This window comes from Enhydra lutris, unplaced genomic scaffold (assembly GCF_002288905.1).
Source record: "Enhydra lutris kenyoni isolate GAN:26980312 unplaced genomic scaffold, ASM228890v2 scaffoldscaffold23, whole genome shotgun sequence".
Lineage (NCBI taxonomy): Eukaryota > Metazoa > Chordata > Mammalia > Carnivora > Mustelidae > Enhydra > Enhydra lutris.
The window spans coordinates 18984939-18999470 of NW_019154107.1; the positions used below are offsets into that span (position 1 = coordinate 18984939).

Genomic DNA, 14532 nt, shown 5'->3' on the forward strand with positions numbered 1-14532 from the left:
ATAGCTTGAGGAGAATAAGGATTGACTCCATTTTAAATGTTTGCTAAAATTCACCTGTGAAGCCATCTGGACTTTTGTTGTTGGAAGTGTTTTGACTACAAAAGTCAATTTCTGCACTAGTAATCAGTCTGTTCAGATTTTTTCTTTCTGAGTCAGTTTTGGAAGATTGTATATTTCTAGATATTTATCCATTTTATGTTCACTTTGTTGGCATAAATTTTTCATAGCAATCTGTTATAATCATTGTGTTTCTGTGCTGTCAGTTGTTACTTCTCCGTTTCTGATTTTATTTGTGTCCTTCCCCCCCCCCTTGGTGAATATGGCTGAACATTTATCATTTTTGTTTCTTTTTTTCAAAGAACCAGCTCTTAGTTTCATTGATCCTTTCTTTTTCTTTTCTTAGTCTTTGTCATCTGCTTCCACTCTGATTTTTATTATTTCCTTTATTCCACTAACTTTGGGCTTTGTTCTTTTTCTGTTCCCTTTAGATGTAAGGTTAGATTGTTAGAGATTTTCCTTATTTCTTGAGGTAGGCCTCTATCGCTATAAACTTTCCTCTTAGAAATGCTTTCACTGTGTCCCAAATATTTTGGACTGCTGTGTGGGTTTTTTCCTTTTGAAGATTTTATTTACTTATTAATTTGAAAGAGAGAGGAGGGGCAGAAGGAGAGAGAATATGAAGTGGATTCCACACTGAGTGCAGACCTCAATGAGGGACTCAGTTTCATGACCCCGAGATCATGACCTGAGCTGAAATCAAGAGTTGGACACTTAACCAACTGAGTCACCCAGGTGCCCCGAGGGACTATTGTGTTTTTATTTTCATTAATCTCCATGTATTTTTTTATTTCCTTTTTTAAAAAGATTTTATGTATTCATTTGACAGAGATCACAAGCAGACAGAGGGTTATAAGCAGGCCCCCTGTTAAGCAGAGAGCCCGATGTAGGGCTCGATCACAGAACCCCAAGACCACCATCCGAGCTGAAGGCAGAGGCTTAACTCACTGAACCACCCAGGCGCCCCTTTTATTTCCTTTTGATTAATTCATTGACCCCTTGGTTGTTTAGCAGCATTTTGTTCAGCCTCCACATGTTTGTGTTTTTTTCCAGTTTTCTTCTTGTAAATGCTTTCTAGTTTCATACTGTTATGGTCAAAAAAGACGCTTGAGATGATTTCATCTTATTAAATTTATTGAGACTTGTTCTGTGGCCTAACCTATGATCTGTCCTGGAGAATTTTCCCTGTGAACTTGAAAAGACTGTATATTCTGATGTTTTTGGATGGAATGTTCTGTATATATCTATTAGGTCCATCTGGTCTAGTGTGTCATTCCGAGTCACTATATCCTTCTTACATTTCTGTCTGGATCATCTGTGCATTGATGTAAGTGGGTTAAAATCCTCTACTATTAATTTTGTATTACTTTCAATTTCTCCCTTTATGTCTGCTAATATTTGCTTAATGTACTTAGGTGCTCCCATGTTGGATGAACACATATTTGCAATTGTTCTATCCTCCTGTTGGATTGATCCCCTTATCCTTGTGCAATTTCCTTCTTTGTCTCTGGCTATATAGTCTCTTTTGTCTAATATAAGTATTGGTGTTCTGGCTTCTTTTTTGGTTCCATTTGCATGGAGAATTTTCAGTCTTTATGTGTCTTTAGATCTGAAGTAAATCTCTTTTTTTACAGAGAGCTCACAAGTAGGGAGGGGCAGAGGGAGAGAGAGAATCTTAAGCAGGTTCCATGCCCATCATGAAACCTGACACGGGGCTCCATCTCACAACCCTGAGATCATGACCTGAGCCAAATTCAAGAATTGGGTGTTTAACCAACTGAGTCACCCAGGTGCCCCTGAAGTGAGTCTCTTATAGGAAGTATATAGATGGATCTTTTTTAAAAAATCCATTCATTTACCCTGCGTCTTTTGATTGAGGCATTTAGACCATTTACATTCAAAGTAATTATTCATAGATATGTACTTATTGCCGTTTGTCAATTTTTTCTAGTTGTTTTAGTACTACTTCTCTATTCATTTCTTATTCTCTTGCTGTCTTTCCTTGTAAGCGATGACTTTATTTAACGTTATGGTCAGATTCATTTCTTTTAATTTTTAGTGTATCTATTATAGGTTTTTGGTTTGTGGTTACCATAAGGTTCATATATCCCAAGTATATAGCAGTCTATATTATGTTGACGGTTGCTTAAATCAGAGCACATACTAAAAGAACTTTATTTTTACTTCTTCCTCCACGTTTTATGTATATGTTGTCATATTTTATATCTTTACTTTGTGACTCCCCTTAAGTATTTTTTAGATATCATTGACTTTACTATTTTTGTCATTAACCTTCATACTAGCTTTTAAGTGACTGATCTACTACCTTTATCACATGTATGCTTTTACTTGTGAAATTTTTTTCCTTTCATAATTTTTTTCTAATTATGGTCTTCTCTGCTTAAAGTCCCTTTAATCTTTCTTGTAAGGCCATTTTATTGGTGATGAACTCCTTTAACTTGTTTGTCTGGGAAACTCTCCCCACAATTCTGAATGATAACCTTGCTGGGTAGAGTGCTCTTGGTTATGGGTTTTTTTTTTCCCCTTTCAGCACTTTGAATATATCATGCCAATCTCTTCTGGCCTGTCAAGTTTCTGCTGAAAAATCAGCTAACAGCCTATGGGGTTTCCCTACTACATAACTGGTTGCTTCTGTCTTGGTGCTTTTAAGACTCCCAATTTATCTTTAATCTTTGATGTTTTAATTATTATATGTCTTGGTGTAGACCTCTTTGAGTTCATCTTGTTTGGTGCTCTCTTTATTCCAGGACTTGGATGTCCATTTCCTTCCCCAGGTTAGGGAAGTTTTTAACTATTACTTCTTCATATAATTTTCTGCCCCTTTCTCTCTTCTTCTTCTGGGATCTCTGTCATGCAAATGTTACTATGTTTGATATTGTCCTAAAAAGCCCTTAGCCTGTTCTCATTTTTTAGAATTCTTTTTTTCCTCATTTTGTTTGACTTTCTGTGTTTTTGTCTATGAATTAGGTAGAATATCTACCTATAAACTTCAAGAATGGCCTTGTGTAGGGACATGCCCTGTTCAGACTCTGTGCGCCTGGCAGCTTTGGCTGGTTGGCTGGAGTTTTAACAGGCATGGGCTAGAAGTCCCAGGGCACTCCAGGCTGGGGCCACCCTGCTTGGACAGCTGGAACTGAAGTGGGCATAGGCTGTGGGGCCCTGGGGCTCTCTGGGTAGGGGGCAACCTGACAGCACAGCTGGAGCTGTAACAGGTGTGGTCTGGGAAGTCCCTGGGGCACTCTGCATAAGGGGTACCCTGGCGAGTCCCCTGGAGCTAAAGTGGGTACAAGGCTGGGCTGTCTTGGGATGCTTGATACCTGTGTTGCCTTGGCGAGATGACTAGAGCTATAGTGGACATTGTCTAGCAATGTCCGGGTACATGTGATGCTGGGGCCACTTCAGTGGGAAGCCTGGGGCTGATGTAGGCTAGGGGCTCAGGGCTTACTAAGGTAGCTCATTGGCAAGAGCAGCCAGACACTACTCCCATCTGTGCAGCCAAGGTGGAGAGGGAATGTAAACAGTGGTGCTTACCAACCCTTTCAACCCAAACAGCCGGGAAGCTTCCTCCTGTTTGGCAGAGTTCTAAGACTGGTTCCTTTATATTCTAGTTGCTTGTTTAAACTGTGCCTTCTTTTCTTGTCCCCAGGGCAGACAAATCTTGCTTCTGATCCCTCAGTACTATCCCTCCCCACTGTAGTTCACAGTGTAGGAGGTGGGAGTTCTGGTCTTTTTCTGTCCTGCTGTTTGATATGTTGTCCCTCTATCCTTTGTTGTGCAGAAGCTGTTCAGTCCATCCTCCGTTCTTCAGGAGGAATTGCTTTATATGTAGGTGTAGATTTGGTGTGTCCATGGAGGAGTGAGTTAAGAGTCTTCCTATGTCACCATCTTGGACCCTTTGAAAAACCTTATATGACCAATTAAAGTAAGTTTTTATTCATTAAATTGTTGATATTTTTAAATTAGTGGTGTTTTATTCTCTGGCATTTGGGCCCTTTTCTAGATTATAAATCCTTTGAAGTCCCAGTTATTCTTTTCGGGTTACAGTAAGAACTTAATCTGGAGGGTTTCAGACTGTGTATTACCAAAACAGTGGATTTGTTCCAGTGTGGGTCTCTCCTGCTCATGCCAGCAGTCTTTTAACCTTGACCTGAAGTTACCTCAGCAGGTTTCCCTTCCCAGTACAGAGTTACTCTTTTTCAGATCTACCCTCATAGATTGGGTACTGGTGGGAGTAATGGCCCCAATTTTTTGTCACTTGTACAATCATTTGGATCACAGATTTAATGTAACTGCATGTTATTGTAGGCAACAATGTTAGTGATGCCCTATTTAACCTCTAAATATGCTGTTTACCTACGATTATACTAAAGACACATAGATTATTTCAGAATTCATCACTGTTTCTTATTAGAATTATTATTCTTATTAGAATCTACCAGAAGATGTTCTTCCAATGGATATGGTGGCAATCCAAGGATCCCATGACAATACTGCACCAGAGTTTCAGGTCACATAAATGATGAGTCGGGTGTCTAAAAAGACCCTGCTTTGTGTAGCTACTCTAGTTTGACAGTCTCAACTCCTATTCCTTAGTGATAGGCAGATCGCCTACCTTTCTGGGCACTTCTGGGCATAAAAACTCCTACCCACTCTCTTCCATTTAATACTTCAGTGTTGGATTTCCTTTATGCTAACTTTTTTCTCCTTTGCTTCTTCAGCTCCTGCTAGACCTTAACCTTAAGATGTGGCGTGAGGAGACGGGCATGATCTGCTCTTTAACCCTTACCCCTTCCCATCTCTCTCCTTAAGTATTTTGGGGAGGAAGGAAGGGGAAAGAGGACGGATGTCTCTATCATAACTGGTATTGCTCTGTCCCCTTTTTGGCTGTCACTAATTCTTTGGTGAGCCTAATTATAAATTGGGTAGGAAGTGCACAGTGTTCTTCAAGGGGTCCCTAAAAGAAACCTCTGTACAACATAGTTCCAGGAATAGGAGTTATAACTTCTTGTTGGCCTCTTCCACCCGCTTCCTCAGCTGGCTTCTATCCTTGTATGCATGCCTCATATCCTTGTTGTTGGGGCCTTTGGGCTGGCAGACGGCCCTCTGGGACAGAGTAGCTGCACCATGGCTCAGTTTTTCCACAGTATCCTCCTAACTGGTGAAAAATCCTTAAACCCCTTTTTTTAATCTTTAGGAAAGTTCTCTACCAGCACTGACCCTGTTCTCTACCTTGCTTTCCTCATATCCACCTTGCCCTTCCTATGTGCACAGGGGGCAGGAGTGGGGTATATCAGCCATTCCACTGCTTAAGCAGATGTCCACTCGGGGACTGCAGTGTCAGTGGTTTCTACATACATATATCCTAACAGCTGGCTTTCTTAGAGCTCCCCTCAGTAGTTCAGAGTCTTAGGGTCTAAACAGTAACTGTGACTCTGAAATGTGACATGCTAACCTAGCATGTGCGGCAGTGATCCTAGTGGCCTTGTCTGCTACCATGCTGCTGCTTTGGGATGGGTAATTGCTTGGTAAGTGGTACTATCCTTATTAGAAATGGCTCACATTTTCTAACAGTGAGCTGTAATCATGAGAATAAAACTTTCACATTCAAATTGGGATTTGAGTAGAAACCTAGATCAGCAACTTTGCTTGTTAAATGGTTATGTATCTGTTATTTCATTTGAAAGATGATATCACATGCCTCCCATAGCATGCCAGGAGGAGGTTAGCCATGAATTCAAAGAACAGGGGTTTACCTGTTTCCCAAGGAATTATATTCCTTGGCCTAATCACTAAACCTCTCCCTCCACAAAAGGAAAAGAAAAAAAGTCAGAAACCACCCATTGTAGGATGAGACTGAAATGTAAAATGACACAATACCCAAGACAAAATGCAAATTTCTTCCTTATTAATATTTTCTCTCTGTATATAATACTGTAGACTATAGGGCCACAAATAAGTTACCAAAAAGTATTAAAAAATTATGAATATTTTTGAAAGTAGCTACTTTGATCAATGTATTCAGACAAGCATATGAAAAAATATTAACCGCATTTCATTGATTGATCACTTATTCACATTTTTTTTTTAAATTTTATTTATTTATTTGACAGAGATCACAAGTAGGCAGAGAGACAGGCAGAAGAGAGAGGCACAGAGAGAGAGGAAGGGAAGCAGGCTCCCGGCCAAGCAGAGAGCCCGATGTGGGGCTCGATCCCAGGACCCTGGGATCATGACCTGAGCCGAAGGCAGAGGCTTTAACCCACTGAGCCACCCAGGCGCCCCACTTATTCACATTTTAACATCTCTGAAAAATTGAAGTGCAGCTTACAATCAATGACATGTCATGGATTAGCTGAAAGCATTTTTTTCTTTTTTTTTCTTTTTTAATACATAAAAAAATAGTGTGCTTTTCAGTTCATGGTATACTTGATAAAATACAGCAATGAATCACCACTCATGCCCACTCAGAGGTTCCCATCTGGGTGCAGCAACCAGTCTAAATCACTTTCTGTTATAGTAGATCATTGCCGATTCCTTTAATATTTGGGGTTTTCACTGTTCTACCCACTGTTAGGCCATAGTCTCCCTAGGACAAGGCTGATAGTGGCTCTCATAGGTAGAATATCAGTAACTGTAGAAATAAGATTTTGTTTAGCTACTTCCAAGATACAATAAAATCAGTGGCAAAGGGATTGGAACTTTGCAATAGCCCTGTATTGTTAGCCCTAGGTCTTGGGTACTATCAAGCTGAAACAGACCATTTATTCTCTCACTGCACATAAACAACCAACTGAGCAAAGAGAGCTATGCCTTTTCCTCAGGTGTATGCTTTAAAGACTTGCACTAATGCCATAAATTAAAACAGCATTATTATTTGAACATTAAGGTATTGTCCCATTCCCAAAGCTAATATTTGATACCAATCACTGCTTGTCATGAATAGACTAAAGGCCGATTTTTCCTTCCATTCCACAGCTGAAAAAGGATTCATAGAATAGGCTCCAGTAATATTTATAATTGATAGGGTCCATGAAAACCAAATAGGTCAAGCTCTTCATTTGTCAAATAACAGCCCCAAGGAAGTCACTTTACTTTTTCCCATAGCAAGATACTGATTGGTGCAGCCCAAAATAGGACCCAGGTCTCCCAATTCAGTGTCTTCTCCACCCCTCCTTCCCCTTTCCTTGCTTTGCACTGAACACAGTTCCCTCCTAATTTAAGTAGTGATGGTTATGGTAGGGGTTTTACAATGAAAAAACTTACCTCTAGATTCTTATTAGACCATTTTTAGGCCATAAAGACACATCACAATATACTTATTCAAGTTCAGATATGATTGAAATGGAAAAATTGGTGGCTGGTACCTACTCTTAGCTGGAATTTTAATTTTACTGTTTTAAAATGCTTGAGAAAAATACCATTTGGGACAGGCAAATCAGGTACTATTCTTTCCATCCCTGGACTAATATTGTCAATGCCAAAAAGACCAATGATACACCTGACAAGGAGGAAACCACTCCCTTATTGATAATACTTTGCCTTCCTGTTCCAAGGAAAAGCCTGTTAGTGAAATGGACATCACAACTGTGGATCCGATACATGCTAATTACATAGGTTAATCAAATGTGCCCTTTATTCCTAAGTATGCATGGGCAAAGTTTTGCAAAATACTTGAGAAAAGTGCAAGGGAAGGTCATGATGAACAAACTGAACAATTTCTGAGGTTAAAAAATACAGGAAACAGAAGAGAATTTTACCAAAAATTCAAATCCATACCCAGAATTTTGAGAATATGAATTTGAATATATGTTAGTAAAAAATTAGAAATTTTAAAAAAGAATATGAATTTGAATTGAATAAGACTGAATTGGAATAAGTATATATTTGAATTTAAATAAGAGGCTGTAATAGAGGGGATCAGTTAGAGAACCAAAAAAGTACTTGGAAAATAGATACATTATCACATAATTAAAAACTTAATAAATGCTAAGTGCCCAGTGCAGGGTTGCCCTGCATCACTTAAGCTCCAGCAGAACCTGGAACACATCACTTAGGCCCCGCCCCCAATCCCACCCAAACTGGAAGCTCGCCCCCCCTCTTCCCTGGACCCCATTTCCGGTCCGATCCCAGAGCTCGCCCAACATCCCAACGGACACTTCCCTGAGGTCTCAAACCGCCACTGGTTCTGCCTCTGGCCTCCCTTGCCGCTCAAGCTGGGGAATCTCCGAGGCCACCACCGCCTTCGGCCCCGACGCTGCCCGCCGCGCAGCCCTCGCTTCCGCACCGCCTTCGCCCTGGTGCCCGGGCCGCCAGCCATGGCCACCGCACAGCTCTCCCAAGTGCGCCAGAACTACCACCCCGACTGCGAGGCCGCCATCAACAGCCAGATCAGCCTGGAGCTCTACGCCTCCTACGTGTACCTGTCCATGGCCTTCTACTTCGACCGCGACGACGTGGCCTTGAAGCACTTCGCCCGCTTCTTCCTGCGCCAGTCCCGCGAGGAGACCCAGCGTGCCGAGAAGCTCATGGAGCTGCAGAACCAGCGCGGGGGCCACATCCGCCTCCGCGACATCAAGAAGCCGGACCGCGACGCCTGGGAGGGCGGCCTGAAGGCCATGGAGTGCGCCCTGCACCTGGAGAAGAGCGTGAACCAGAGCCTGCTCGACCTGCACCAGCTGGCCACCGACAAGAACGACGCCCAGCTCTGCGACTTCCTGGAGAGCCACTACCTGCACGAGCAAGTCGAGGCCATCAAAGAGTTGGGGGGCTATGTCACCAACCTGAGCAAGACGTGGGCTCCGGAAGCCGGCCTGGCAGAGTACCTGTTTGACAAGCTCACCCTGGGCGACAGCGATAAAAAGAACTGAGTTGGGACTGTTTCCCCGTAGCCCCAGGGCCCATGGTGACTTTCCCTGATCACCATGCCGAAAATGCGTATTGCAGTATTGCTTCTGCAAAAGGTTCCAGTTCTTTTCTTCCAGTTTTTCAACGAATAAGTTAATTTGGTTTAAATAAAGTTATTTGGTTCTTAAATAAAGGTCTCTGGTTGATTTGTATGCATATCTCTCACCTTTTAAGTTTTAAAATGTATTCAGGAATCTCTCCACCCACCCAACCCCATCCACATGCAGCTCAGGATCTCTGAAAATAAGACGGAGAAGATACTTCATGGGCCCATGGAAAACACAGAATTAATCTTACCCTTATAAACAGTGTTGTGGTGGATGGGTGATCTAGGGCCCTGATGAATGTGGGATCCTGTGCATAGTAAAAGTATAAAAATATGGCTTGAGGGGCACCTGGGTGGCTCAGTGGGTTAAAGCCTCTGCCTTCGGCTCAGGTCATGATCCCAGGGTCCTGGGATCGAGCCCCACATCGGGCTCTCTGCTTGGCCGGGAGCCTGCTTCCCTTCCTCTCTCTCTGTGCCTCTCTCTTCTGCCTGTCTCTCTGCCTACTTGTGATCTCTGTCTGTCAAATAAATAAAATCCTTTAAAAAAAAGGTATAAAAATATGGCTTGAAAATTATGATTGGGGTTGATCTGGGGAAAGAGTGACGGAAATGGGTTTGGGCAGGGATTAAAGTAAAGGAGGTCTTTAGCTTTACCTGAAAACTTTTAGTTTGTTAAAATATGTAAATACTAATGTTTGTTGATTCTAGATAGCAAAAAAGGGATTCCAGAAGCCATGGCAGGATACCTCTTTGACAAGCTCACCATGGACAACAGTGATAAGAGAAACTGAATATTATTAGGCTGGCTTCCCCCACGATATGAGAGTGATTACCTTTGGACCCCTGTGCAGGACATGCATATTGTCATTAGGAAACTTCTGTTTCCCCTTATAAACAGTGTAGGTATGTGGGATGGGGTCAGATGTGTGGTTTGGAGCCCTAGTTGCTGTAGATGGGGGTATTTGACAAAAGTATAGAAAAAACATGGTCTAGAATTTATAATAGTTGCTTCTGGGAAAGAAGTGAAAAATGGGGTTGGGTAGGGATTAAAATAAATGGGAGTCAACTTTATCTGAATCTTTTTTAGCTCATTAAGTCAGACAAATGTTAATGTTTGTTGTTTCTCAGTAACAGTTTGGGGGCCCTGGAAACTGGCATAGTGGATTACGGGCTTGGCAGGTTCACCCTTGTCAGTCAGTGACTACCAGAACTGTGTTTCAGACTCTCTGTAGAGATACAGGTGTGATTTCAAGTGGCCATCACTGCCAGGCATGCATGCTGCCAATGCAAAACCTCCAGTTATTGGTTTTTTTTTTTTATTTTTTTTTTAAGATTTTATTTACTCATTTGACAGACAGAGATCACAAGCAGGCAGAGAGGAAGGGAAGCAGGCTCCCCGCTGAGCAGAGAGCCCGATGCAGGACTCGATCCCAGGACCCTGAGACCATGACCCGAGCCGAAGGCAGCGGCCTAACCCACCGAGCCACCCAGGCGCCCCCAGTTATTGGTTTTTATGTACACTTTCTAATAGTTTGGTATACAAAGAAGACCCTACCAGTTTAAGAGTTGAAAATTTAACAAAGATGCTGAACATCAAAATACTTGATACTATGAAGTAGATCAAATCTCCAAGAAAGAAATAATTCATAACAATAGTAATTCATAGTCATAAAAGGACCCTATACAACAACCACTCAGTAGAAATTCCAGAAGGAGAAAACAAGGGGTGGTTCAGAGGGAGTAGACAATAATCAAGAAATAATTCTTTTTAAAAGTATAATCCAAATGCTACTATCTTATATGCTTTCTTGTTTAATCTACTAATGTTCTGAATTACATTAATAGATTTTCCTGTGTGGGGCGCCTGGGTGGCTCAGTGGGTTAAAGCCTCTGCCTTCGGCTCAGGTCATGATCTCAGGGTCCTGGGATCGAGCCCCGCTTCGGGCTCTCTGCTCAGCAGGGAGCCTTGTTCCTCCTCTCTCTGCCTACTTGTGATCTCTGTCAAATAATTAAATAAAATCTTTTTAAAAAAAATAGATTTTCCTGTGTGGAATTATTTTTTTAATTCATAGAGTGAAACTTATTTGGTTACTGTTGAGTTGTTTTACTACAGTTCTTTGAGATATAATTTAGAGATGTAACATTGTGTAATTTGAAGGTATACACTGTGTTGATTTGATACACTTATATGTTGGGAAATGATTGCCATCAAAACCTTAGCAAAAACCTCCATCACTTCATATAATTACCATTTCTTTTTGGTGGTGAGATTATTTAAAGTTTATTCTCTTAGCAATATAGTGATATAATATTGTTAACTATAAGGGCCATCATACTATACATTAGATCTCCAAAGTTTGTACCATTTGATCAATATTTCCCCATTTCCTTTAACCTCCAGGTTGTGGTAACCACCATTCTACTCTGTTTCTGAGTTCGGCTTTTTTAAGTTCCTTATATAATTGATAGATTACAGTTATTTGTCTTTTCCTGACTTATTTCACATAACGTCCTCAAGTTTCATCTAAGTTGTTACAAATGGCAGCATTTCTTTCTTTCTTATAGCAGAATAATATTCCGTTTTATATATCACATCTTCTTTATCCGTTTATCCACTGACCAACACTTCCATTGTTTCTGTACATGGCCTATTGTGAATAATGTTGCAGTGAACATTAGGAAATAGTTATCTCTTTGAGATCCTGTTTTCGTTTCTTTGGGATAAATACCCAGAAAATAAATTGCTAGATCATATAGCAGTTCTGTTTTTAATTTTTCGAGGAACGTCCGTATCAGTTTATACTCCCACCAACAGTGCAAAGGGGTGTCCTTTTCTCCACATCCTTGCCAACAATTGATATTTCTTTTTAATGATGACCTTTCTAACACATATGAGGTGATATCTCATTGTGACTTTGATTTCCATTTCCCTGATGACTAGTGCTATTGAGTACCTTTTCATATACGCATTAGCCATCTGTATGTCTTCTTTGGGAAAATGTCTATTCGGGGCCTCGGCCCATTTATTAATTGTGTTGTATAAATTCTTTCTATATTTTGGATATTAATCCCTTATCAGATATATGCTTTCTAGATACTTTCCCACCCCCAAAGCTCATATTTATTTGAGAGAGGTCACAAGTAGGCAGAGAGGCAGGCAGAGAGAGAGGTGGAAGCAGGCTCCCTGCTGAGCAGAGAGCCCGATTTGGGGCTCAATCCCACGACCCTGGGATCATGACCTGAGCCGAAGGCAGAGGCTTAACCCACTGAGCCACCCAGGCACCTGGATACTGTCTTCTATTCCATAGTTTGCCTTTTTGCTTTACAGATTGTTTCTTTTGCTGTGCAGAACTTTTATAGATTAATGTAGTCCCACTGATTTATTTTTTGCTTTTGTTGCTTGTGCCTTTGGTGTCATGTCCAGAAAATCATTTCTAGGACCAATATCAAAGAACCTTTTTACTATGTTATCTTCTGGGAGTTTTATGGCTTCAGATCTTAGGTTTAAGTCTTTAATCCTTTTCGCGTTAATTTTTGTTTTTGGTATAAGATAGGGGTCCAGTTTCATTCTTCTGCATGTGGTTATTCAGTTTTCCCACCACAATTTATCAAAGACACTGTCCTTTACCCATTCCTTGCTCCCTTGTCAAATATTAGTTGATCATTTGTGTGTAAGTTTATTTCTGAACTTTTGATTGTGTTCCGTTGGACTATGTGTGTTTTTTCATGCCAGTACCATACTGTTTTGATTTATAAGGCTTAGTAGTATTGTTCGAATTCAGGAAGTACAATCCCTCCAGCTATGTTCTTAAGATTGCTTTGGATATTCAGGGTCTTTTGTTGCTCCATAGGAATTTTAGGATTGTTTTTCTATTTCTGTAAAAAATGCCATTGGAATTTTGATAGGTTTTACAGTAAATCTATAGATGACTTTGGGGAGTATGGACATTTTAACCACATCAGTTCTGATCAATGAACACAGGACATCTTTCTATTTATCTGTGTCATCTTTAATTTCTTTCATGAAATTCTTCAAGTTTTCAGTGTACAGATCTTTCACTTCCTTGGTTAAATTTATCCCTAATATTTTATTGTTTTTGATGTTCATGTAAATGGGATTGTTTTATTTCTTTTTCTTGTTGTTAGTGTATAGAAATGCAACTGTGTTGATTTTGTAACCTATAACTTTTCTGAACTCATTATTTCTGACAGGTTTTTGGTAGAGTCTTTAAGACTTTATAGATATAAAAGCATATCATCTGAAAAGACAGTTTAACTTCTTCCTTTCTAATATGGATGCCTTTTATTTTTTTCTTGCCTGAATGCTCTGACTAGGACTTCCAGTACTATAATGAATGTAAGTGGTGAGAATGGGCACCTTTGTCCCATTCCTGCTCTTAAAGGAAAAGCTTTCACCATTGTGGATGTTACAGCTTTTCCTTTGTGACCTTTATTATGTTGAGGTATCTTTTTTTTTTTTTAAGATTTTATCCATTCGCTTGACAGAGATCACAAGTAGGCATAGAGACAGGCAGAGAGGCGGGGGTGGGGTGGGGTGGGGTGGCGGGAAGTAGGTTCCCCACTGAGCAGAGAGTTGGATGCTGGGCTCCATCCCAAGACCCTGAGATCACGACCTGAGCCCAAGGCAAAAGCTTAACCCACTGAACCACCCAGGCACCCCTGTTAAAGGTATCTTTTTTTTTTTTTTTAAAGATTTTATTTATTTGACAGAGATCACAAGTAGGCAGAGAGGCAGGCAGAGAGAGAGGAGGAAGCAGGCTCCCCGCGGAGCAGAGAGCCCAATGTGGGGCTCGATCCCAGGACCCTGGGATCATGACCTGAGCCAAAGGCAGAGGCTTTAACCCACTGAGCCACCCAGGCGCCCCTCGAGGTATCTTTTTATACTAAATTTGTTGAGAGCTTTTAATCATAAATAGATGTTGAATTTTGCCATATCCTTTTTTCTGCATCTATTGAAATGATCGTATGATTTTTATCCTTCAGTTTATTAAAATGGTGTATAACGTTGATTGATTTATGGGTGTTGAACCATCATTGCATCCCTGGAATAAATGCCCCTTGATAATGGTATATAATCCTATTAAAGTTTTGTTTAATTTGGTTTGCTAATATTTTGTTGAGGAGTTTTGCATCTGTGTTTTTCAGAGAGATTGGCTTGTAATTTTCTTGTGGTGTCCTTGTCTGGCTTTAGTATCAAAATGTTGGCCTTGTAAAATGAATTTGAAGTGTTCTGTCATATTTTTTTGGAATTGTTTGAAAAGAATTAATATTCTTTTTTAAATGTTTGGCAGAATCCACCGGTAAAACTGGTACTGGACTTTTGTTTGTTGGGAGGTTTTTGATTACTGATTCAATCTCATTACTAGTAATTGGTCTGTTCAGATTTTCTAATTCTTCATGATTCTGTTTTGGTAGGCTGTATGTCTCTCCGAAATTATCCCTTTTTTCCTAGTTTGTCCAATTTGTTGGTGCATATAGTTGGA

General features: G+C 40.6%; 1 protein-coding gene and 1 pseudogene across 1 annotated transcript in view; both read left to right on the forward strand.

Annotated features, from left to right (window-relative positions):
* The window catches only part of LOC111150452 (proline rich and Gla domain 1), a 151070-nt gene that overhangs the window by 100322 nt on the left and 36216 nt on the right, over positions 1–14532 (forward strand). The gene's annotated exons all lie outside the window — the stretch shown is intronic.
* On the forward strand, positions 8298–8945 carry LOC111150453 (annotated as a pseudogene).